This window comes from Protopterus annectens, chromosome 2.part0 (genome assembly GCF_019279795.1).
Source record: "Protopterus annectens isolate FY-2018-M chromosome 2.part0, PAN1.0, whole genome shotgun sequence".
NCBI lineage: Eukaryota > Metazoa > Chordata > Ceratodontiformes > Protopteridae > Protopterus > Protopterus annectens.
The window spans coordinates 1675894870-1675922006 of record NC_056728.1 but is presented as its reverse complement, the minus strand read 5'-3'; positions in this window follow the sequence as shown (position 1 = coordinate 1675922006).

Sequence of the window (27137 nt, the reverse complement as noted above, 5' to 3'; positions counted from 1 at the left end):
ACTACAGAGAACTGGATGCACCAAAACCACCTTTCCCTCAACTCCAATAAATGTAAAATACTAATTTCCTCCCCTCCAAGGTTTCCTCCTTGGACAAAAACACTTTCAACGTCTTAAGCCAAACTAACACTGCTATAGAAGTGGTCCCCTCTGCAAAACTCCTTGGCATTATCATAGATGAACACCTCAAATTCGATTTTCACATACAACAAAACATAAAGAAAACCCACCAAAAGCTAGGTATGCTATATAGGAACAATCATTTTCTTTCCAACTCCTCTAGGCATACCCTGGCAATCACCTACCTCCTACCTTCTCTTCTATATGGAGCCCCTCTTCTAGCCAATCTGTCTGCTTCCAACACCTCTAAGCTCGAAGCTTGCTATAATAAAATCTCTAAATTTGCCACCAAATCCAAAACGTCAACTCACCACTGCCTCAGCCTACAATCTCTGAACTGGTTAGAACTCCCTAACCACCTAGACTATCTGCAACTAACCACCGCTCACAAATTAATCTTCTCCCCTGATAAATGCCCAGCCTTAAAGAACATCCTTCCTCCATACATCCCAAACAGATCACTGAGATCTGAACACCAAAACCTAATCTCCATTCGCAAACCCAAACATCCCGCTGGCCAGCTCCTACTCTCCTTCTCTCTAGGTAAAAAATGGAACTCTCTCCCTCCTTCACTTAGGACTATACCCAACACTGAATCCTTCAAGACCCAACTTTTCCTACACCTATCTTCCAATTGGAAATGCTCCTGCTTTCACCCCACATAAATTCTAGGGATTCTCCCCACTAAGCTCTCCTTACTCCTGCTCCACTATAATCTCATGCTTATTCTTATTCCTCCAAAGAACCAGAACTAGCAGACTTTAATTAACTCCAAGCTTGTAAATATTGTAATCATCTGAAGAGCTAAAAAAAAAAAAAAACTGTCTCATGATGTATATTACACACAGCAGTTCCTGAATGTATGAATCTTACTCTTGTATTTCATTATGTAACCTGTATTTGTATTTTGTAACCTTTATTGTATTGTATTGCTCTTGGAGCTTTTCTCCCCAGGCCTCCACTGAAAATGGGCACTTCTTGGCCCAGTGGACTTCCCCGGTAATCAAACTGAAAATAAATAAATAAATAAATGGAGAAAATTTCCAGTTAATACCTTTCACACAGTGAAACTACCTAAAAAAGCTTTACAAAAAATGTGACAGTAACTAGATAAAAAAAAACTTTACAAACAGTGTGACAGTAACAAACGTGATTTAACAGGCCCTGGACAAACAGTTTTAGTACAACCATGCGGGTTAGTTTATAGCAATAAAATACAGTAAAAAGTATGCTGTAGACAATAAAAAAGTGCTATAAATGGCGAGAATAAGCAGTAACTTGTAAAAATAAGCAAAAAAAAAACAGGATACTTATTGTAATATATCGCAGATCAGAGTTGTGGTCAGTGCCCCTCCTCCGTTCAGCTCAGTGTGTATAGACATAATTTTTTTTTTAAACCTCGTAGCTTTTGAATGGAGATTGCAGTACAGTGAGGATCGGGAAATTTACCCTTTTCCCCATTGTAATGCGATCTTGGAGTTGTTATATATAATTTTCAGGGAGTGGGGAATGCAGTGGGGCTTGGCCCCCTGCAAAAATGTAAAAACAGGTTGTGAAGGTAAGTAGTACATCACGTTCATTGTTTTATTGAAATTTTGTAAGCAAAAACATGCTCTGTGTATGCCACTGACGTTTACATACATTGCAGTGTATTTTAAATGGACAATTGTCTATTTATCCTGAGTGTTTATTTATACATGTGAAACAGTGATGAATTGAATTAGTGTGTTTCAATGTTTTATTTTTCGAGTTTGTGAACATTTGTTGTAGTTCTTCGATGTTGTCATTTCATTATTTTCAGTTTCGGTTATCTATTAATTCTGTAAATGGAAATAGACCCATACATACACACACACACACACACACACACACACACACACACACACACACACACACACACATATATATATATATATGTATGTGTGTGTATAGACCAAGTGTGGCAACTCACTACTAGTAAAACATAGTAAAGGAAAAGCTGAATACTAGTTCCTTAGGAGCAGAGATGCCTATACAGTGACTAAGAATTAGAAAACAATGTTTTATTAGATGCTAACTGTAACATTTTACGTCTGGCTTGCTTCTTTGGGCAAGTCTGTGTTAGCTCTTTAAATGGGTATATGCACACAAGTTCACATAGCACCTGGTTCAAATAGATGGGTTAAGGGCAGTAAACGCCCTTTCTTCTATACCTAGGCTAACATTTGGTCTACTCAGGCCTGTAGCTTTATTATTTTGTGACTTCGAGGAATATTGCAGGACCATGTAGGTATATGTGTTAGCTGTGAGGGGAGGGAAGCATGATTGTCTGAAAACATTCATTTATGAAGGATGGAGGTTACAGGCAAGGTGGCATATTGTTTTATTGAGAATCCATGTTTTTTTAAGCAGCACAGAGATGCTCCCAGCTACCAAATTTGACTAAATAAAGTCTGAAGACTTTTGATGTCCTTTAAGAGGTCTAGCATAAACAGTGGAGGCCTACACTGTTAATGCTGGATTAGCAAATAATGCTAATAGTCAATGGTGCATACATATATATATATATATATATATATATATATATATATATATATATACACATATATATATATATATATATATATATATATATATATATATATATATATATATATATATATATATATATATATATATATATATAGAGAGAGAGAGAGAGAGAGAGAGAAGAAGAAGAGAGAGAGAGAGAGAGACAGTGCATTATCTAGTATAGTTTTTTAACTTTTATAGAGTTTTTGTAGGGTTTGTCTTCTTACATGGCCCACAATACTGCTAAACTATAGACTTGCATCAGGTAGAATACCAGTGTATCATAATGCAATGTCATTTTCTAACAGAATGCAATAATTTTTAGTGATATGTAAAATGGGTCAGTTATTGAGTATCTTGTGACTCTCAGGCAGAATAGCTTTAGTTTTAGAGTTTATAGTGAGATGTCTTCTGGAGAATAACAGAATGTTTCCAGATGTATAAAACACACCCTACACAAATAACGTAGCAGTCACTGTGAAACAGTGGCAAATGAAGTGAGTCATGATAAAGGGCAAATTACTATCCTAGAGATAAAAATATACTGAGTGATATTCAAAGGAGATTCTTTGCCACCAGTATGGTTTTGCCATGCTCTTATCCCATTAACCTGTTTACTTGATAGATAGGGTATTGTTATAGCTTAACTTACAGAAAGCAACCTTGCCCAATAACATCTCATCTACTTTTTGTGAATGACTTAAAACTGTTTAGCTCATCAGACAAGCAGTTGAAGGTAAAATTATATATGGTTATAACTTTTCAGACAATATAACAATGAAATTTCTTCTTCATAAATGTGCAAAACCAAGAAAATTAAAGCATTCCAACCTAGAAGAGGAATGTGATATAAAAGAAATTGAATAAGAGGGCATGTATAAATATCTGTGAATACAGGATGGGTCAGCAATGCTGTATGAACAAATGAGAGCAAAGATTAGTAAGGAATATTTTAGAAAATAAAAATTATTAGTGAAAATTGCCTTGACATTTGGGAATAAACTTCAATTCATTACTCAACTTGCTCTTCCTGCTGTAAATTACAGCTTTAGTGTGAGTGACACTCCCAAATACATATATATCAGTTGGACAGGAAACAAGAAAATTGTTTTGTGCACATCAGATGCGTGTGTGTGTGTGTGTGTGTGTGTGTGTGTGTGTGTGTGTGTGTGAGTGTGTGTGTTTGAATGTTTGTAGAAGAGTAATGGGGTTACACTTGAGATGTGATACATGGCCCAAAAGTGGTAATTATCACAGGAAATTACTGGTGGTAATTGCAGGTGATTCAGAGACATGAAAATTAGCCAAAAATGAAGTCCTTTTCATTGCGGCTAATTATGTTTCTGAATCGCATTTTACTTGACCTTATAAACTGTCAACTTTTGATTGCAGACGTTTACTCTTGTGGTGGGATACTTTCTGCATCTCAGGGAACAAGTGTAAGATAACTCTGTGCATTACCAAAAGCATTTCAGAAAGGAACAAGAATTGAAATCAAACCAGAAGTAAAAAAAAAAAAAAAAAGCAACGGCAGCAGGTACAGCCAAAAAACTAAAGAAAGGATGTAAAGAACAAGACCAGAAAAAATGAAAGAAAATTGGAAAGCCCACAGCTATATGGGCAAGTACAGAGAAATGCTGGAAGAGCCATCTGTTGGTCAGAAACCAAAAGATGAAAGGTTAATAATGGCAGCTCAAAACAGCAGACTATATAAATGTTGGTAAACAAAGTATATAGCAAGTGAGAGACACAGGCCAGTTAAGGTTATATAGCACAGAACTAGAAACAGATACACTTCTTGTTGCTGGCTGTAAAATATTCATGGCTGAGGATCTGTGCACTGAAAGGCTCAATAATATCACAAGACTGTTACACTCGGGATTGTGCAAACAGTACAACATACAAATAGCTGAGAAGCATTGGAAACATGAACGTTGAAGAATTACTGAAAATGCAATTCTGATCATATGTAATCATTTAATAACAGTCAAGAATAAAAATAAAATAAAAAAAAAAACAAAAGTAACATTAATCATTTAAGTAGCTATATAAATGCAGTGCCCTGCATACTGAGAGATATAATGCCAATAAATACCAGGATATGTTATCTGAAACTACACCATCCTTGAATAAAGTCACCCAAATAGTTCCAATAATAGCAGGAACAATAAGGCTAATGAAAAAGAATTTTCAAGCATACTTAAATATGCTACAAACACATGTAAATCCATATGAACTGCAGGAGGAGGCACTTCTGGGTACCTTGTGGGTGTTGTAAAAAAACACTCTTGGCAAACATCAAAGATTAATGAAATGCTAATTTTGTGAACTTTAAAAGTGCTGTAACTCCGGAATGAGGTCTATTCCTGACGGTATTAGAAACCCAAAACATTTGGAGAAATTAAAAAAAGAGAGAAAGAGAGGGAGAGAGAGAAAACAAAAAATAAAATAATAAAATGTGTAAAGTCAAGTTGAAAGTGGCTTTGAAACCAAGGTAAGGTGCTCTTTTTATTTATCATAAGGACATTCAGATATAGCTTTAAAGAGGTAAAAAAAGTGAAGAGAAGACAGTACTGGAACATGGTGTATGCCAGTTTAAAAAGAACAGCGAAAATCATGTATTCTGCTCTGATGCTATTGGTACTGTCTGAAGGATAATCTAAGTGAATCAGTCACAAGCACTGAGAGAGAAAGAACACAACCTGAAACTGTATGTTGTTCTTAGAGAGGGTGTGGAGTACACTATTAGAGGCTTTTATAATATTAGTACAGAATCAGTAAACTGAACCAAGAGTTGTTATAGTAGTGTACCCTGCAGTACTTTGTTGCAAGAATTGTAATACAGGTTGGGGTTAGACAGCAGTCCTTTTTCAATCCCTCAGCCAGATATCTGTAGCAGTACGATGCCTTTGGCAGAACCAGGCCAATCATTCTCAAGTTGTGGCCTTTAGGAGCAGTCAACCTAGAGAGGACAGTGTGTCATATGCTCACAACTCTAGGGAATATCCAGGGAATTGTTATGGCTAGGCTTGTATAGGCCCTAGGGTCGATAGCCTAGTACCAACCTATGAACTTATGAACTCTTTTTGCTGTCCAGACTCAACACTCAAATCTAGGTTGCTTTGCTATTTCATTGGAAGTTCTTTAGTGGCTCTGCTTTGACAAAATAGTCATAACTAAGATGGAACACAGGCAGTGTTTACCCTCAGCTGAAGATGTTAAGCAACATGATTTGCAGTTGCTGAAAGGGTAGAACTGTAGTGTCGACATGAATTTATGAAGCTGTGAGGATATCAGGCATCTGGAATGAATGTTGATACTGCATTCATTCAGTGTGTCCTAGTAACTGTGCTTGTTACAGTTATGGAAAGCATCTTACTACAGTTACAGAACTACAGAAGATTGTTGGTTGGTCCTCAACTTTGGGTTGTTGGGGTATCTGAGGAACTATCCAGGGAGCCAGATGAGTTAGCTATGGTATTGCTTGACAATGATAAGCAACAGACATTTCTACATTTGCACTTGCCTTTGATAGCACATTATATCATTATCATCAACGACCCCTTTTTCCATTTTCTACATGGGACCTGGGTGTTGCATCAACTGTCACCACCTCTCTTGATTCACTGCCACACTCCTACCTTATTCATCAGTCATGCTTGACTGTCACAGGTCTTCATTCGCACAATCCTTTCATTGCTTTTCTGGATGTCCTCATTTCCTCTTGCCTTCTTCCTGTATCTCCCAAATCTTCTTCACTAAATTGTGTTCTGCTTTCCTGCACATGTGCCTGAATCTCTGTAATCTGATCTGTTTGACCTTCTCTGTAACTGGATCTATTTTGGCTTCTGTTTTGATGCCATTGTTTCTTCACCTGTCCCGTGCTGTGCATCCTACCACCTATCTCAGGCACTTCATCTCCATCACTTCTAGCTTCCTCAACTTCTCTGCCTTCATTGACCAGGTTTCTGAACCATACATTAGTACTGGTCATACCCACTGTTTTGCACACCTTACTTTTCAGCTTTTTTGTCATTCTTCTTTCATACACTACTCTTGAGACTCTGTGCCATTTGACTGCAAACCCTATAATTCTAACTTTGACCTCCTCATTTAGACTTCCCTTCTCCTCAATCAACCTTCCCAAATACTTGTAGCTGGTATTTCAAGCTTGAATCTGTATCCGTATTTTAGCAAATACATTATATACTTCTAGAGAAACTCAATGGTTATTTAATCTAACTCTTTACTGCTGATGTCACTTGCCAAAAGTACTAGTACATCCTCTTACAGGCATTAAATATCCTTTAAGAACTTCCACATCAAATGGTTATCTTGCTTGGGAGCGAGTATAATTCTGCTTACTGCAAACAATGTTCCAGATTTATGATGGACAGTTCTCCTTTCACAATGATTGGGGTCAAGAAAAAACACTGCCATTGTGACCTTCAGAAGAAGTTCAAAACATGATCCACACCGGACACCCTGCTGTACTTAACTAATTAAAATAAAAACAAACACTGTGGAACAAACATCCATTTACTGTAATAAAAAATTGAGTGCTTTCAACCTTAATAACACTGGACTTCTTCAGAGTTAATACACTTAGATGAATTCCTTATTTAAATACTTAATTAATCATTTGCCTAACCCAAATAAACATCCACTTTAATTAATCACCCCTTAAACACAGCAGTTAAATTTAATACATCAATGTCAACTAAAATTTTGTTTAAAAAAGATATACTACAACATAATAAAATTCCAAAACATACAAAGATCTATCTGATATACAATAAAATAGCATAAATCACAACTTTTCTGCTCTAATTTTAAGTATATTAAATATTGATAAAGAATTGTTTGACCCAGGCTTTTTTATACCATTCAGACATATTTACCATGTTAATTATTTCTGCTCCAACATAGTTTCAAAGTCACCTCCGCTCTCAGAATTACCTACTTTATCAATCACAAAAAATAAACTTTTTGAAAGAAGGACAATTTTGTAAATATTTATAAAGATGTTACTCTGCCTACCTTTTTTAATATCATACAAATGTTCATATATTCTCTCTTTCAATTTTTGAACCATTTTCCCTACATAAAAGGCTGAGATACAGGTAGTCAGGTAGACTACCCTAGTTGAATTACAGCGTCATCTCCCTTGGCATGTCAGGGTTTTATTGAACCCCTCAACCACAACCTGTGGGCCATAATTAATAAATTTACAGTATTTGCAACACCCACACTTTACCATGTTAGAGTTTATTTTTAAAACAGAATTATCGCTGCAGTTTTCCAAAATATTTTTAACATCCTTCCCTTTACTGTATGTATTCTTGGGAACCTCCCCCAGAATAGCTTTAAGTTCAGTGGAGAATATAACATTCCATATATTTCTAAGGATCCCTCATTTTTTGGCAAAGTGTTTCCTATTTTACAATGACATGTGTCTGGAGTGTTTCTCCACGGGCCTCCCCTGAAAATTGGCTTTGTTCCAAGTCAGACTTTCCCGGTTAACAAATGTTAAATAAATAAATAAATAAAATTATAGATTATTTGATGACATTTTAATACTATGCGATAGCGCTATAATATCTTTGTTTTAATGTATAGATTATTTAAATAGTTCAATCAAATCTTTGAGGTGTACGTATTGTTTTGATAAAGAAAGTATCAATTATCTTGACCTTACTATTTCTAAGGAGAGGCAACAGGAAAGACACATTTCTAGTATTTATTCTAAAGAGACTTATGCTAATTCATTGCTTTATTTTGATAGTTGCCATCCTTATCATCAGAAGAGAAATATAGTTAAAGAACAAATGGTACATCTCTCGAGGCTGGTTTCTAAAGATTCTATGTTTGTTATGGAGTTAGAAAAGTTAACAAGAATGTTTAAGGACAGGAATTATCCTGAATCCTTATTATTTGAAATTAAGGAAGAAATTATTAGAGGGAGAAAAGAAAAATGTGTCCCGATTCTTGGGGTAAAAAGGAATGCTGCAATCTTGGGAAATGTTATTAGTAATGAAGGAACAATCAGGAAAAAGGACAGTGAAAAATTGGGGACTATGGTTATTGAGTACAACAGGCAAGCCCCAGTGTTGGTGTCAGTCCTTAGAAAATGTGGAATGTTATATCTGAACTTAAAGATTAATATAGTAAAGGGAAGAATGTTAAAAATATTTTAGAAAACTCCAACCATGATTCTGTTTGCAGAATATAATCTAAGATGCTAAATTGTGGGGTGTTGTAAATATTGCAAATTTATTAATGATGGCCCATACATTGTAGTTGAGGGGTTCAAAAGAATGCTGACATGTCTAGGGAGATGCAGCTGTAATTTAACTGCTGTAGTCTACCTGGCTACCTGTACCTCATGTTCTGCCTTTTATGTAAGTAAAACAGTTTAAAAATTGAAATAGTGAATATATGAACATGTATGTGTTATTAAAAAGGTAGGCAGAATAATGCCTTATATAAACATTCACAAAATTGTTCCTCCTTTCAAAAGTTTTTATTTTTTTTTTTGTGATTGATAAAGTAGGTAATACTGAGAGGGGAGGTGACTTTGAAACTATGTTGGAGCAGAAAGAATTAATATGGAAACTACATCTGAATGCTGTAAAAAGCGTGGGTTAATTGATTCTTTATCAATATTTAGTGTACTTAAAATTACAACACAAAAATTGTGATTTATACTATTTTACTGTGTGGTGGTGCTGCGGTAGCGTTGTTGCCTCACAGTAAGACGTTGTCCTGTTCGATTCTCAGTTAGAGCGTCTTCTGTGTGGAGACATGCTTGAATGGGCATACCTTCGTTGAAGGTTGTGCATCAGAGCTGGCAACTCGGCACTTAAAAATCTACTGCCAATCATTAGCAGACCGGAGTTCCACTGGGGCGACCCCTAACTGGGAAAAGCTGAAAGACACAACAACATCACATAGATTTTTGTATGTTTTGAATTTTATTGCAGTATTATCTTTTCTAACTAAAGTATTATTTGACACTGACCTGTTCAATTTAATTGCTATGTTTAAGGGCTGATTAATTAAAGTGGGTATTTGATTGGGTTAGACAAATGAATTAAGTATTTAAATAAGGAATTCATCTAAGTGTATTAGCTCTGAAGAAGTACAGTGTTATTAAGGAGAAAAGCACTCAGTTTTTTATTACAATAAATGGATGACTCTTTTACTTTGTTCATTTTTATTTTAATTAGTTAAGTATGGCCACTGATCCAATGTGAATCGTGCTTTGAATTTGGTCTTTTGTTGTATGTTTGTTCAGGTTACTAGTGACTTTCAGATGAAACCAAGAGCCTTGTATCTCTGCTGTCTGTATTGAGGACTGACAAATGTCCTAACATCATTGCATATTGCTCCTTCTGTTAGGGATTTTATTTATTTATTTATACTATTTATTTAAATTTGTTTACCAGGGTGGAACACTGATAAAACAATGACCAATTACAGGTCCCGTCCAGGTTATATCAAAATATAATGGAACAATGTACAGTAAAGAAATAACAGTGGTGTACATTTATGAGTAAATATAGAAATCTGACAAACTATACACACACACACACACACACACACACACACACACACACACACACACACACACACACACACACACGCGTGTTTCTTATGCCTAAAGGATCTGCCTGAGATTTCCTTTTTGCTACTGGAGATTCTTGGATGGAAAGGGAATCTAAGTCAGTGGCAGAGGAAGAATCTTCCCCTGAAGTGCCGCTATATACCTGTGTGGTTTTTCTGAGTATAGATCTTGGTCTCTTTTTTCTGTTATTCATTTTAGGACCTAAGTCAGAAAAACGAACATTTTTCTGAGTAACAAAGGGTTTTCCTTTTTCATAATCTAAAGTATCCCTTTGAAACTTCTGTGTTTTCTTTTTAATAAGTTGTTCTTCCAATGTTGATAGATCTTTAGCCAAATGGGTTAAATGGCTACTGAAAAAACTCTCAAACTCATATGTCTTTGCTTATTGACAATTAGCAGTAACTTCCTCTATCTTAGTTTCAATTATTCTTTCATAATAAGAAATCAAAATGTCTACAAAAAACATGGATGTTTTATGTTGTGCTTGGGCCCAATCTTGAGACAATTGTTCATCAATTTGTCCCACCAAGGGTTGAATCCTAACACGTAGACCTCGTGGTGTAATATCCTTAAGCTTGTAAGCCTTAAAAAGTTTTAGATGCCAAATGTTAGCCCTGAGTGTCCTCATATTTTTGGTCAATTTTTGGAATAATAATCCACAAAGATATTTGGGATCTTCTTTTCCAGGAATAGAGGTAGCAGATTTAAGGGGCTGTAAGCCAAAAACCTCTAAATTGTCCCTATCAGCAGATAGGCCCTGCAAAATCCCAGTGAGGTCCATGGTGCAAAATGAGACAAAAAATATCTATATTTTTTGAACAAATATTGTTAATAGGCAAAAATACATTTATGTGTCTCTATATATATTTTTTAATATTCCTTCTACAAAATAAATATATATTATATTTGTGCCTATTACAAATCGTCTGTTTAGTGAGGTTCTAATACTGGGCAAAACATGATAAAAACATATATATATATATATATATATATATATATATATATATATATATGTATAAAAATTATTAATAAGAAAGTTCAACAAATGTTGCTCACAACAACCCCTAAGTTATAGCAATCATCCAAATGACTTGATTATAAGTTTCCAAAGAAACTATTTGTTAGTGGAAAAAACTGTAGCCGACCTTCGTCTCAGCCACTTATCATATATTATTTATTTTAGTTATAACTCCACTATGTTTATTGGCAACCTTGTGATTAAAGGTGACCGGCTTCATCTCTGTCACCTGGTTTTAATAAAGAGTTTAGAAATTTTTATATATTAAATGTCAATCCAAATCAATAGGTCTCAAAAACCTGTATAAAGCTGGGTCTGGTTTGGTCTGTTCAGTTATAAGAGAAATTCACTAGGAGAAGTTGTGAACAGCATTTTTGAAGGCTTATGTTCAAAAAGAACCTAACCTGAATATGTTATTCATGTAAGGCCCATATGTAGAACACAAATGATGCTAATCATTAGTTATTAAAAACAGACTATATTTGGTCACATTTGTACACCACAAAAGGTCACACTGGAATGTGTCAAGACACACCTATAATGAATGTCCAAGAGTATCATTTTCTGAAATCCCACAAATGTTGTTAATGCCAAATACAAAAAACATCAGAGTATAAAATCATAAACTATAAACATCTATGTTCAGTGAAGAAAGAATAAATCTTCTGTTGCAGAGTTTTGGTAGATGCTAAATACAAATTAAATATATGAATTGTTGTTTTTAGCCCAATATATATATTTTTTCAACTAGAATCTGTGCCACCATAACATAAGGTGATATTGTCTTTAAATTTAAAGAACATCTATTAATAATTGACTGTTTGAAAAAGAAGGCAAAAAGACAATTTAAGCAGTCATAGTACAAAGCAACAAACCCAAAAAAAATTTAAATTCTAATCTCATCAAAGGTAGTATGCTAACAAAATTCAAAAATGTCCGAACTTGATTATTAGAAGTTCGAACAATGAAAAAGGCATACCCATTTGTGTATTCACAACATGAAAATGATATTATACATTACAACCATCAATAATATTCATTCATTTGAAAAGATATCACATAAATACAGTATTAAATGAAAAAATAATTTTCAAAATGTCCAAACCCAACCGTTCGGTTGATAGTGAATGTGCGATGTGAAGAGAAGTCCCGCTATAAAAATGGCGTCCCGCTTCACGATTCATAAAAAACATTCATGTGGAAAACACAGACTGTCCCATAGATTTCCATAAAAAGTAATGAGAAAGAGTCAAGACACAATCATATATTGATTGAAATTCGTTCCTTCAGAATAGAAGTAAAAACCAATTTGCGATCAGTCCATTTAGTAAATTCAAAAATGGCGTCCCTCTATACGGCAAAAAAGTTTCAGTCATCAAACATCATGCAGTTTTCACAATAAAACACGCATATATCCCATGTAGGTTAATGGATTATAAGAACAATGTGACCATATTTCTATATCGGGCTAAAGCATCCAATTCTACATGTTAACATCAACCGATAAACCGCCACTTTCCGATTAATCATCCTGGACCTATAACAATAGTAAATAGCCAAAAACAAAATCCCACCTTCAAGGAAGTCTCTGATGCAATCTAATAAGACATCAGTTCCAGAAACAAGCTGGTTTGAGAAAATATATGTCCAAAATCGGAACCAAACGCTCTGAGAATACGTAGATTAGTAAAATGTGATGTCTCGCATCACGGCAAACCATTTGTTGAAAAAATGTTCAAGAAAAGCTGCTAGTTCCCAAAAATCAGTCCTTTATAATGAATGGACTGACAAAAAATAAAAAGTTACTTGCTGAGCTGAAAATAATTGCTCCGAATATAAAAGAAAGCAGGAAGGGCAATACAGCCACTGTTAGATACAACCTTCCTTCCCAAGCATCACCAGCGTATGAACGAAATGTGAACAGACTGAACCAAAGATACGCAGGGCAGACTAAGTGCACGGATTAAACCAAAACATTCAAAGTCCAAGAAAAGAAATTCAGCACAAAGGAAGATGAAGGTTCCAAAGTTTTATTGTGGCAAGCTCCATAAATAAAATATCCACAGCAAACCGGTTTTGGCTGAGAGTTCAAGCCTTCTTCAGTGCAAAAGAAAAATACATTAGAGCAAACCCTGATACCTACTGATGTATATATATATATATATATATATATATATATATATATATATATATATATATATATATATATAAATTGGCTTTATCAGCTTAATAAGATGATTGAAATATTTAATCATTAATTAGACAAAAAACTTGGCCATCCAAGGCTATGTTTAACTTAGCTCATTCAGGCCTGGTTTAAATAAAGCACCTAGCCTAATTATGCAAGAGGATTCTTTATTATTTAATACATTGTGCCAGCCAGCTTTGGATGTTCTGTTCATTTGAATTTTGTCTATAATGGTAAATGTGAACTTAGCAGTTTGGTGTACTAAAGTGTGTTTGTAAAGAGCATTTGAAATTCTTTTGTTTCTAATTTCGCTTAGATGTTCACTGATACAATGTCTAAAGGGTCTAGACGTTTGTCCAACGTAAAATGAAGAACAAATGCAGGTGGCTAGATAGATAATCAAGTTGCTACTACTCAATTTCTTAACATCATTCAGGATGTACAACTGGAACCAGATTGGTACTTATGTACACTTAATGTCACCTCCCTTTATACAAGCATACCACATTGGGCGGGATTAGAGGCCATTCAATATTGGCTGGAAAAATCTAAACTTTATTCCCCTTGCTTCAGTACACTGCTTCTATCTTTAACTGAATATGTATTGACAAAAAATGTTTTCAATTTCAAGGTAAGATATATTGGCAGGTCCGTGGCACAGTAATGGGAGCATCTTTTGCCCCTATTTATGTTGATCTGTTTATGGGATTTTTGGAGCAACAACTTATATATGATGATAGCCACAACCTTTTTCTTGATCAGTTGGACATTTGGAGACGCTATCTGGATGATTGTTGGATGGGGTGGCGGGGTGATCAACTATATGTGCATGAATTTATGGAATATCTTAATGAGAATAAATGGGGTATTCAGTTCACACTACATATTGAATATCAGGAAATTATTTTTCTGGATTTTATCATCACCAGACAGGATGATCATACCTTAGAGACAAAGGTACACAGGAAATTTCCAGAATACAATACCCTATTACATGCCTCTAGTTATCATCCCCGCCACATCATCAGCAACATCCCAAAATCACAATACTTACGTACTAAACGTATTTTCTCCTCTGAACAAAGTTTTCAAACATGCCAACGTGACATAACCAATAGATTGCTTACAAGGGGATATCGTAAGGATTGTATTTCCCGCACCATAACTGAGGTAGACCAAATAGAAAGATCTCATCTTTTAGTATACCAAGAACTGACTGATCACGATAGTACACAAAAATCACAGCCTATTAGGCTAGTAACCACTTTTGGGGCAAACACTTATAAGTTCAGAAACATCATTAATAATCATTGGGATATTTTGTTGGCTCATGACCAGCTGAATGAAATACTTGGCTCACAATGTTCATTTTCTTACAGAAGAGGTAGCACAATAAATTCACATTTAACCCACTATAAACACTATTACCCACCGGTCACTTTAGAATAAACATTATTTGGTGATATATTGACAGGTTGTGTTCCATGTGGTCATTGCAGTGCTTGTCCATACATATTTCAAACGAAGGAATTTACCAGTTGCAACACTTCCAAACTTTACCAAATCAGATGTTTTGGGAATTGTAGTAGCAACTGGATTATCTATCTAGCCATCTGTATTTGTTGTTCATTTTAAGTTGGACAAACGTCTAGACCCTTTAGACATCGTATCAGTGAACATCTAAGCGAAATTAGAAACAAAACAATTTCAAACACTCTTTACAAACACACTTTAGTACACCAACTGCTAAGTTCACATTTACCATTATAGACAAAATTCAAATGAACAGAATATCCAAAGCTGGCTGGCACAATGTATTAAATAATAAAGAATCCTCTTGGATAATCAGGCCAGGTGCTTTATTTAAACCAGGCCTGAATGAGCTAAGTTAAACACAGCCTTGGATGGCCAAGTTTTTTGTCTAATTAATGATTAAATATTTCAATCATCCTATTAAGCTGATAAAGCCAATTTAAGTATATATATATATATATATATATATATATATATATATATATATATATATATATATAAGTAGGTATCAGGGTTTGCTCTAATGTATTTTTCTTTTGCACTGAAGAAGGCTTGAACTCTCAACCAAAACCGGTTTGCTGTGGATATTTTATTTATGGAGCTTGCCACAATAAAACTTTGGAACCTTCATCTTCCTTTGTGCTGGATTTCTTTTTTTTGGACTTTCAATGGGATTGTTATCATAGTGAACGATATAAAAGGATTGGGGGGATTTGGATAATCTTTTATGGATGCTAAACACATGGACCTTGTTTTTTTGGCATTAAGCAGGAGTTTATTGGAGTTTTAGCCAGTGCTGTAACTGAAGAAGGTCCTTTTGAAGTGGAGTTTCAATTCTATGATATGAGGGACCAAACCTACAGATGAGCGTAATATCTGCATAAAGATGTCCCTGGTAAGTGGATTGGGTCTAGTGGACATTTGTTGATGAAGAGTGAAAACAGAAGAGGTGTGTGTGTGTGTGGGGGTGAGCATGAGACCTTTCACACTCAGAAAAGTTGTTTGCTGATTTTGCTTTCATTTATTTCTAAATGATGGTCATAAGTCAGTATCTACTTGAGCTAAATTATACAATATTTAATGAGAGAATTACTTTGAAGAAGAGAAGCATTGAAGTCAAGAACTGTGCACTTTTAGGGAACTATACTGAATTTTGAGTTTCTTCCACAGACTATTGTTTTCATTTTCCTAGGGTTGAGAAGTAAACTCTAATTCAAACGTCTGATAAACTCTCTAACCCAAAAAGATGAAAGCACTTATCTTTTTTATTTTTTAAGCTTTTTAAGTCTTTCAGTAAAGCTGAGTTTCCAGTTTTCACTGGCGTTAGAGCGTTTTTATTTTCACTTTTTTTTGTTTATTTGATTAATAAGGCACTAAAAGTCAAGCTATTTCTGGGACCTCCTAAAGGAGTGATACACACATGAACAGGAAAAAATAACTAACTCCAAGAAAGTTAGGATGAGGTAAGTAAAAGATGTCCTGCCAGATTTTTGCAAAACGACCATTGGAGTAGTTGTCAGCCTTTCATATGATGACCTGAGGATCTAATATGGACATACAATGCTAAAAGCTCTTTCAAGTAAGAAGGACCCTGGTTCTGCAGGACCTTGAGTTAAGGAAAATGTTATTCACAGATGTAGCAATGATTGACAGACTGTGCTATCTCACAGCAAAGGAGTAATATGACAGGAATTAGAGTTCCCAGTCAAGAACTTCACTGCAGAATTCTGCACCATCTGTAGGCCCACTTGACACTCATCCAACAGCCCAAGGTCAAAAGCTAAGAGCAAGCAAGCAAGCAATGGACAGGAAGAGACACATCTAGTAGAAAAATAGAAGTTATAATCTTTCTTTAAATACAGCAATTTGAACCCATGCGCTGTCACCATTTCTTCATAGGGACATAGACAGAATACAGACTTTTCACAGGATAGTGACAAAGGTATACAGTGTCTGTGCCAGAATATATATATATATATATATATATATATATATATATATATATATATATATATATATATATAAAAAGATGTAACAAAAATACTTACTGTGAATAGTGCTGAAGTAATAAAGTGGGTGAAGCGACAAGATAAAAATGTTTAAGTGTCTCTAAGCAATCCACAGAGTCCAAGTTATAAAATGGAAAGATTTGGGGAACCCGAAGTGTATATTATCTCATAGATACACTTATAGATGATTCTAATTTCCATTGTGAAAATGTGTAAAATCAGAAGCAGTAGCATAATTGATGAATATATAAAACAGGTCTAAGGCATTTTTATGACATTTAGGGAAATATTAACAAGTTGTTTAAGTAAAATTTGTATCTTACCCAATAAGTAGGGAGATGAGAGATTTCAGTGAGTCATTAAGTTTTATCTGCCATCCCAATCTATGTTTCAATTTCTTTCCTTTGGGGCCCTCAGTGACCTTTAAATACTAAGCAAGTTTTTAATTCAGATATGAATCTATAGTTTCACTAATAGCAATATCTAGTTATCAAACAGACAGGCCAGTAAATTTCTACCTTAGTGTTGCTCCCACAATTTCATGAAGAGGAACCATAACAGCTTTCTTCATTTTTTGGATACTTTATTGTCCTTCCATGAGCTCTTAAAATTTTACTTTGTCTTATTTCTGGTCCTGCTCTTAACTTTCACAAGACTTACAGGATGTATCTCATTAGGCCTTATGTCTCTGTACACATTTCCTTTAGTTGGTTCAGAACGAATGAAAACAACTTGTTTCACCTCCCAAAAAATCATTTACTTTACTGACAAAAAGTAATAAAACACTGACTCCAGGGATAAAAAAGTGTCAAGTTTTTGTGCAACAAAATTACAGATAACGTTTTGCAGCCTAAGCTGGACATATATTTAAGACAATTTGCTGATTGTAATACCAGTGGCATTATGCACGAGGCTACTAATGGCTCATGTCCATTATTTCATATGGGAAAGGCAGAGTAAGTTCAAAACAAATATGATGGAGCATTTAACAATTGAAAACTATGGTGTAAGCCAATATACCACTAATACATTTATTTGAATGAAGTAAATGTCATAAATTTGTGTTTCAAGTTTTGGAAATTGTGTTTCATAAAGCCATCCATGGGGATTTTAATGCACAATTGGTGTTTAGAGACTATTTCTGACAGGTGTTATTGCAGGAACATTCAGTCCCTGTTTTGAATGAAATCATATCTATTAAGCCTCATTTACAATTATTCACACTGATGTGCTGACTGACATGTTTAATTAATCTTACTTGTATTAGAAGTATTTAATTATTAGTGATGTTAATAGTTGTAATGTCATGAAAAGATGCTTTATTACAGGAACTCAACACTTTTCTATCTCTCCATCATTTTTTTATTATTTCTTTACTCAATATTGCGAGCATTATATTGGCAAGTGATTAACATTATTTCTTTGTCAACACTGTCTTTCTTTAACACCTTTTGATCTGTGAATCATTTCTTTATTCTTTCAGAAACCTTTTCTTCCATAAGAGGACAGACTATCCCTTTCTGTATAATTATGTTTCTGTTGACTAGATCTGGTAAGTCCCTTGCTCACCCTTTCTGAAATCTAAGCATAAGTATTAATTAAATACTCCTACATTTTAATTATTTCTATCTGCCTTCCCACCTTCCTTTCATCAGCACATTAGTAGCATCAATAATGTAGTAATACAGGTACGTTAAACTTAGTTAAACGAGCATGTTTTCCCTCTCACTAAAATCTTCTTTTAATCTATTTACAGAGTTAAAAATTGCATGATTAAAATAGGTATATTCAGTACCATGATTACTTTTCATTGCACTTAAGAGTGTGAGTCACAAAGATTAAACTAACAGGTACTTCAAAAGTGAAAAAAAACACTAGAAAAGCTGGTGGGCATGGCCTCACTCTAGGGGGACGAAACAGCTGGATAAAATAAGGTGTAGCACATGGAAAACTACAATTACACTTCAAAAATGGGAAAAAGACAAGCTTGTTAATCACTGTTCTGATATCAGTGCAGAGTGCAAGTGACATTCAGCCTGGTGATCAAATTGGAGATCAGTTAGTACAACAAAAAAAAATGCACAGGTTATTGGTGCATTACAATGCCAACAGATTAAAGGAGTGACACCACAAGGAATGCAAGAAAGAAAGAAAATGGATCTTTTTCTTCTTTCTGCTTTTCCAGGTTAGGGGTTGCCACAGCGGATCACCTGTCTGCTCATGATTGGCAGTGGAGTTTTATGGTGTTGAGTTGCCATGCCAGTGCCCAACCTTCCACGAAAGGCACACACATGCACACACTCATGCCTAGGGCCAATTTAGAGTATCCAATCCACCTATAGCATGTCTTTGGGAGGAAATCGGAGCACCCGGAGGAAACCCACACGACCACAGGGAGGACATGCAGACTCTACACAGAAGGCACCCCAGCCGAGAATCGAACCAGAGAACCTCTGGTTGTGAGGTGACAATGCTAACCGCTGCACCACTGTGGCCACCCAAAGAAAGAAAATGGATAGTCAGATAAAAAGGGACATGTCAACAACAAGTCTAAATCTAAACAAGAAAATGATGGTGCAGTTCTGACTCACAGAAATTGAAGAATTTGAATTTAAAATATATTTTGAACAATGCTGTCAGCCTGTGTTTGATGTTTAAAATATATGGTAGTAGAAATATGCATATCCACAGCTAGTGGGGTTTGGCTTTATTGGCCTGAAATTGTCCATTGAAATGACTTAAAAAGAAATAAGCCATGGACATTCAGAATCGCCATATAGCTGAAATACCTGATGTTCATAAGGGTCATTTGCATATATCCCATGTGCCTCTGATAAAAGAGGTTTGAGAGGTCACTCAGTGGAAGTTCTAGCTTGGCAGGAGTTTCATTTAGTTTTTACTGATCGTTTTTTCTGTATGACCTTCTCACTCTGTTTTAATTTGTTAGTTGGGATATTTTGCAGTCACCCTAATGATAATGGACATCAGCTAGATATAACAGCCCTGTATTTCTTATACTTAGACAGACACTCTGCTTGTACTGTGGAGGTTATAACAAGGTTAAAATATGTATTTCCACAGCTAGTGGGGTTTTGCTTTATTGGTCTGAAGCTATCCATTATATTGACTTAGAAAGGAATAAGTCATGGGTATTCAAAATTGCTATATAGCTGAAACACCTGATGATCATAAGAGTCGTTTGCAAATATCCCATGTGCCTTTGATAAAAGAAGTTTGAGAGGTCACTCAGTGGAAGTTCTAGCTTGGCTGGAGTTTTCATTTAATTTTTACTGAATGGTAGAAATGTTTGGAACGTGACATAAAAGGTATGGGTGACATTAACCATAAAAGAAGGAATCATTTTGAGTGTAGAAAGAGTCATATATGTTAGTGGGGTTGACCCATTTTTTTTGGGGGGAGGACTCAGGTTTAGCACAAGAATGACCCCCTTCCAAGTACAGTGTGTGTGTAAAATATGGCATTGTTTAAGAAATTGCATGATGAACTGTAGAAAATGTAATGCAACTGGACATTTATGGTTTGGCTGTCCCCTGTTACAAGAACAACAGTGTACCAGACAGTGTGATTTAGAAGGTGAACAAGAGTGAACCATATAACAATGGTGTATGTAGTCCTTAAGAAGACATACCTGAAGGGTGAGAATAAGATGAGGAAGATCCTACACAAATTGTAGAGTAAGGGGAAGAAGAGCAGCAAAGGACACATAATGTAGCAACAGAAAATCAATTTAAAGTGATGCATACAGATGAAGCTGAGGAACAGGGAACTATGGAGGAAGAATGAACTAGTAAAATGTAGGGAAAGAGTAAGGAAGTGAAAACTGAAGTTAAGAATTTAAAAAACTGCAAAGAAAGTGAATGACTAGTTCTCTCATTACTGCTTTAAATGTCAGTAGGAACAATACTAGGCAAGCAATCGCAGGAACCATAAGATGCCCAGCCATATACACCTTTAAGCAGTCACATTTACACATTCTTGCCACCCTTTACAACCACTTAATAGTGTTTACCTCCCAAATGTAACAGGGGTATACATGATAACCATAATGTAAATTTATGTCTACCCATCCAATCCTCAAGACTAGCCTTAAATGCACACAAAATAGTACTCTGCTTGACTTGCAGTGGTAACTTATTCCATAAACCAGGAATAGATTGAGTTAGGAACTTTATGCCAAGCCAATTTCCCTTTTACTGCTTGAATTAGCCTCTCTTGTTTGGTGTTAGATTAGCCTTACCCATCCTATTGCCAATAATTATATATAACCTCTAATGAGAATAACTGGGATCATACCAATTTGAGGCAACCCATGCATGGAGTAAAGCAATTAGGAGCTGCCTCTGTCCATTAGTAGTATAGGGTGCAGTCCTGGGGACAATTTATGCACCTCTGGTGAGTCTTTTATACATATTGGTATAGATTTAGGTCCCTAGTATGGGTGTATGTAGAGCCACTAGTTTTGTATAAAAACAGCAGGTCAAATAAGACTGGGTCTTTCATGGCTTAAAAAGTGAAACACAGGTCACCATAGACCAGCTAGTAGGCTACCCAAAATAACAAAAGTTGTGCAAATCTGTCAATATCATTAAAGGATTTAATGCTTTTATTTTTTTTTTTTTATTTATTTTGGGGGGGGTTAAAATCATTGGGGCTTTTCCAACTGAGCAATATGATTATATCTGTGCATACTAAAAAGTAATTGTATTGATGATGTGTTTGATAAGGAAGAGCATAGCGGTAAGATGACTTTTATGGATCTTGAAGCTATTCCCTTGGAAATTAACTGGGGCAGATAGAAGGATTTCTTGACTATGAAGGAAACATGATGAGTGAATAAGAGAGAGTTTTCCACATAAGGGACCAGGTTTCTTATGACTTTATTTGTCTGAAAATGCAACTTACACTATATGGAAAATGGGACCTGACTTTTTGCCAAACATTATTTTACTTCAGGTTTGAGACCATTTTCAGTACAATAGGTATTGCATTTTACAGCACTTTTTGGAGCAGTTTAATATCAGTGGACGAATAGAAACAACACTCAGCCTGAAATCATTAATAAACTTGTTGAATCACACCCCACGGATATTGGACTTGATGTCTGCTAAATAAATTCCAAACAGGACAGGACTGACCACTAATCCCAGCAGTACCCCATTAGTTACAGTTTTACATTCAGAGAAGGTATGCAATTTTCACAATCTTGAATTTGTTTGACAGCCAGATGGCAATCCGTATGACAATGTAGGTGTTTACATTAAGCGTCACATTTTTCAATAATACCAGCATGGGGGATAGTGTCAAAAGCATTGATAGGTTAAGATAAGCAGTATGCATAGAGTGACCACTGTCCACAGCCTCTTTAACCTCTTAAAAGAGGCTTACTAAGTTCAAGAGACAGGACCTTCCCTTCACAAAGCTAACCTAAATGGGATATAGGTTAGTTAAGTTGTCTATGTCCGCTTGACTGAGTTCTGCTATGACATGGTCTGTGGCTATGCATACAAGTGTGGTGAGGCTGATTGGTGTATAATTACCTAGGTCTGTAGAGGGGCCACCTTTGTGTACAGAAGTCACAGTGGCTGTTCTGCAGCCATCAGTCTGCTGACAGGCTGAGGATGAACAGTTGAAGTACTTGCTTGGACAGGGCATACTGAAGTAGTTGCTTGGACAGGACATAACTTGACACTGATAACAATGCAGCCTGTTTGGTTATCTGGTCCCATAGAGGTATTATTTTTAGCCTTTCATAGAGATCCTAGTGATTTCGGGGGAAACTAAACTTTCAAGGATTATGAGAGCACTGGTGTATGTAGATGGGGTACAGTCAGTACTAAATGTGTCTACTAATTTATTGGCAATATCTTTGTGATTGGAATGTGTGATATTATTGTAGTTTGGTGCCTATGTCTCTAATGGACACAGACAGCCTATAATTGGTTCATCTCCCAGGGTCTTGCTTGTAAATATTTCATCTCCCAATTCCCTGCTTACACTTATCAAGGATAGAAGAACTTTTCAAGAGATTTGGGAATATTGGGATGCATGGCTAGTCAACACCTATGAACCTATGAACCTCTGAACCTATGAACCTCTGAACCTATGAGCTCAGTGCATTGTTGGACATTATCGTTATTCCTTAATTTCCTGATATAACTGAAGAAAGATTTGTATTTTCTCTGATATATGCAGCAACCTGAGATTCATAGTCTCCTTTTCCTTTTCTAATAGGCTATTTAGTTTTTTTGCTTGTAAGTTTAAGTGTTTGCCTTAAGACTAGCACAAGGCGACAAAAAATGACATGAGTGTCAATATACAGAGAGGTACAGAGTCAAACCCTGAATTTTAACTCTTGGGAGGCAAGAGCCTTAATCCTCCACACCAGCTACCAGGCCTCCTTTAACTTTTTTTTTTGTAAATCAGTAAGGATTACAATCTGTTAGTGTCAGTCAGAGAGTTTCATAGCTTTGTGGTTCATTTTAGGTGGCAAAACAAGTAGCATACTTGCTTTTGATGCAGAAGGTTGTGGGTTCTATTCCCATACTATGTAGATTGATTGCTGATACTACAGTACAGCATAGGGGTGCTACTCTCTTGAGTCTGTCATTCTTTGGATGAGATGTTAAACCAAAGTCAGATCTGCTTGAGTTGGTGGTAGCTTAGGTGGATGTAAAAGATCCCACAACCCCTAAGGAAAAGCACAGCGGAAGTTCCTTGACGTCCTGGTGAAATTTAACCTAATTGTTTAAAAAACACTTTGCATCTCCCCTGAAAAAGAGACCACCAGCCTAGTGGGACTAGCCCAGTTAACAAAGGGTAAATAAATAAAATACATGTTGATGCAAAACCTGTTTAACTTTTTAAAGTAATTTAGAGTCGTCTGCTCTTATACGCTCTCAGTTTTGCAGAACATCTATATTTTCCTCATATTTATGTCCCATTCTTGAGCAAGTCACTTAAGCAGGCAGTACTTTGGAGCAACTGGAAATTTAGGCTAGGCTCCTCGATGGTCCCTTGAATTACAAGCTAGTAACTATCTAAGGACCAGAGTACTTATGGTATTGAAGAAAATCGATTGTAATAAACTGGAGCATCATCATATGAGCCACGTTCTTTGGATGTGATCATCGGCTTCTTCTGTTGAATGTTAACAGTATGTTTATTATTTAGCTGTGAATAAACTGAACTGCATGAAATTCATGAGTTTAATGTTAATATTTTAACTATGAATACATGTTTATTTTAGCATGTTTGTCAGGCACATAGTGCAGATGACTAAGGCTATGAGCTGTTAAAGAGATGCTTCCTATAGTCATACCTCTCAACCTCTTAGTGCAAGAAATCTGGACAAAGCTTAAACAAATGGGTGAACAAAGGCCAAAAAATAAGGACAGATTTTAAATATTGCTCTTATGAATATAGAAAGTTGCTAGAACACTTGGATTTGTGTTACTATTCATTGTCAGAAAAATATGAAGTGTGTAACAAGTGTACAACTCAAATGTATGTCATTATTTAGTGACTTCAGTCCTCTGTGATTTTCAAGAAAACCACAGATTTTATGAGAAACAGATCAAAAATAGGAGGCAAAAATCTGGACATTCTGCGAAAACCTGGACAGTTGAGAGGTATGCCTGTAGTAGTGGGTTTGATTCTCCCAGCCTTCATTTGTCTTCTTTGTGACTCTGCTAAGTTACTTCACAACACAGTACTCCTGGGTTGCTCCTGAAAAGGGACACTTGTGTCCAGTGGGGTGTCCCAGGCTGTTAGTAAATGTGTTACACATTTGTCCTTTGAATTCTTGCACCCTTCATGTATAAACTAATTAGTATTTCATTATATGCTGTAAGAGTAAAAATTCCAGCAAGTCTTTTGAAGTTTAATACGTTGTCACATGCCTTTTTGGTAAATGTGAGTTTAAAGGGAAAATATGTTTACTGTTTCTCATTTTAAGACTGTTTTCAATGTGATAGTATGTTATTTTGTTTAGAAAATATGTGTCAGTGTTTTTTCTGCAAAATTGGAAGTAAACATTTTAAATGAAATAAAAATATCTGTGATAATTGTAAAAGTAAAGAAGAAAACAGTATGTACACTGACAGGTTTGAACAGTGTTTATGGTAACTGAGGAGTGGCAGCCAAGTAATGAGATATTGGTATGGCTGGGAGTACCTGGTTCACTACCATGCATAGGCCCCCATTTATGCATGATCTGGTTTTGTTGACTCTGAAGGTGTATGCTGCAACAATACAGTATTATTAGCCATCCAAGTAGGTCAGTCCTGTACCCATCTGACAGAGTGATATCAAATGGGATAGCTATCATGATGACAGAGACTACACAGGGAAGTCAAAAATGAGATGTCGGTGTAAATCATGCATTTAGGTGTCTCCAGAAAAAATAATAGTATGTTGTATCCAGTAATATTTCTGATTTCTGTATGACTTATGAGTTGCTGAACAAAAGCTGCTGCAGCACTTATACTGTCTTTAATTGTTTTGCTTTATTTATTGCACTAAATAACTCATTCATTCATTAATAGGTCTGGCCCTGGATTGTGTAATATAGTCTAAGCATGTTGCATTTTAGTAATAATTTTTTTGCCGTGTCTTCTTTATGGCCTTCAGCAACTGCAAAGGGATTGACATTTGTCAGGTCATATAGTCCGCATTATTTGGAGTGATGATCAGAAGCATCTGATCTTCACCATCCATTATGTAGCCATTGTTGCATATTACTGTAACAAAGTCTTTTCTAGAAGATTGGATTGTAAAGGATTTCAGCATTTATTTAAAAATGCTACTCCTGCATTTAGCTCAGAGGACTAAAGCACCAAGGGTGTAGGGTGTGAATCATTCCACATTCATTTACCTGCTGTGTGACATTGACCAAGTCACTGAACCAGATAGTGTTTTGTAGCAATTGAAAATTCAGGCTAGGCTCCTTAATGGTCTACAGGACTGCATGCCAAGTAACTATGAACCTGTTATTGTTGTTTTCCAGCCATTCCCTATTGCATAGCTGATGTAGTTCAGGAAATGTTATGACAATGTCACCAGCACACCATTTTTTTAATGTAAGATAGGCAATTTATTCTTCAAGGGCAGCAGGCACAGAATCTGTAGATGAAACAGTAAAATGCAAAGTTGTTTGCCAGCAGCAGCCTCTGCATTAATAATAGTTCAATCCAATTGACTTTTACTCCTGCAGAGATTGTGCATATTCACTATTAATGGTGGATTATAATAACAGCAGTCTGAGTGGCCTTTTATGGTTGAAATATTCTAAAATGGGTAGTTCTGTCATTATTGGTTTATGCATTTTGTTTTGTTGCTTACCGGAAAAAAATGTTCAAAACTGCAAATTTGAAACACACCCTAAGAAATATTGCTGTATTAAACAAAGAATATAATTTAATAAAATCAGGAAGGTGAATCACAGAGCACATGAATTTATATATAGTCCTAAAAATATGCTGAGGGGGCCCATGGTTTGAAAACAACCTAAGGCCCAGGGTACACTTAATCTACCACTGGCCAGACATACACTTAATCCAACACTGGCCAGGTGCATTTTCAATGAATACGAGTTTCAACCCATTGTCAATGAATGTGAGTTTCAAAGGCAGAGAACTTTATTGTTGCACATGCTAAGCCTGTTTTCAATGAGACACTGTTTTGCTTTGTTTAGCAAATGGCCATCAGTGTTTATGATATAAAATTTAAAAAAGGCGGGATTTGAATTAAATCCAAATATCTGTAATCATTGTCAAAGTAAAAGGGAAAGTAGTATGCACACTGACAAATCTGAACAATGTTTATGACAACTGGAGAGAGACAGTAGGTAATGGAACAGTGGAATGACTGTGGGGGGGGGGGGGGCAGTGGCTGGCCCATTAACCTGCCTGGGGTCCCATTTGACCATGATCTGGCTCTGAGTAGATAAGGATTTCATACACCTTTTCATGATTTCCTTCATTTGTTATACAGTGTTTTTTAATCCATCATATAGGTTTATTATTGAATTTAACATTATATTTAAGGCAGATGGGTACTGACTTTTCTGTTCAG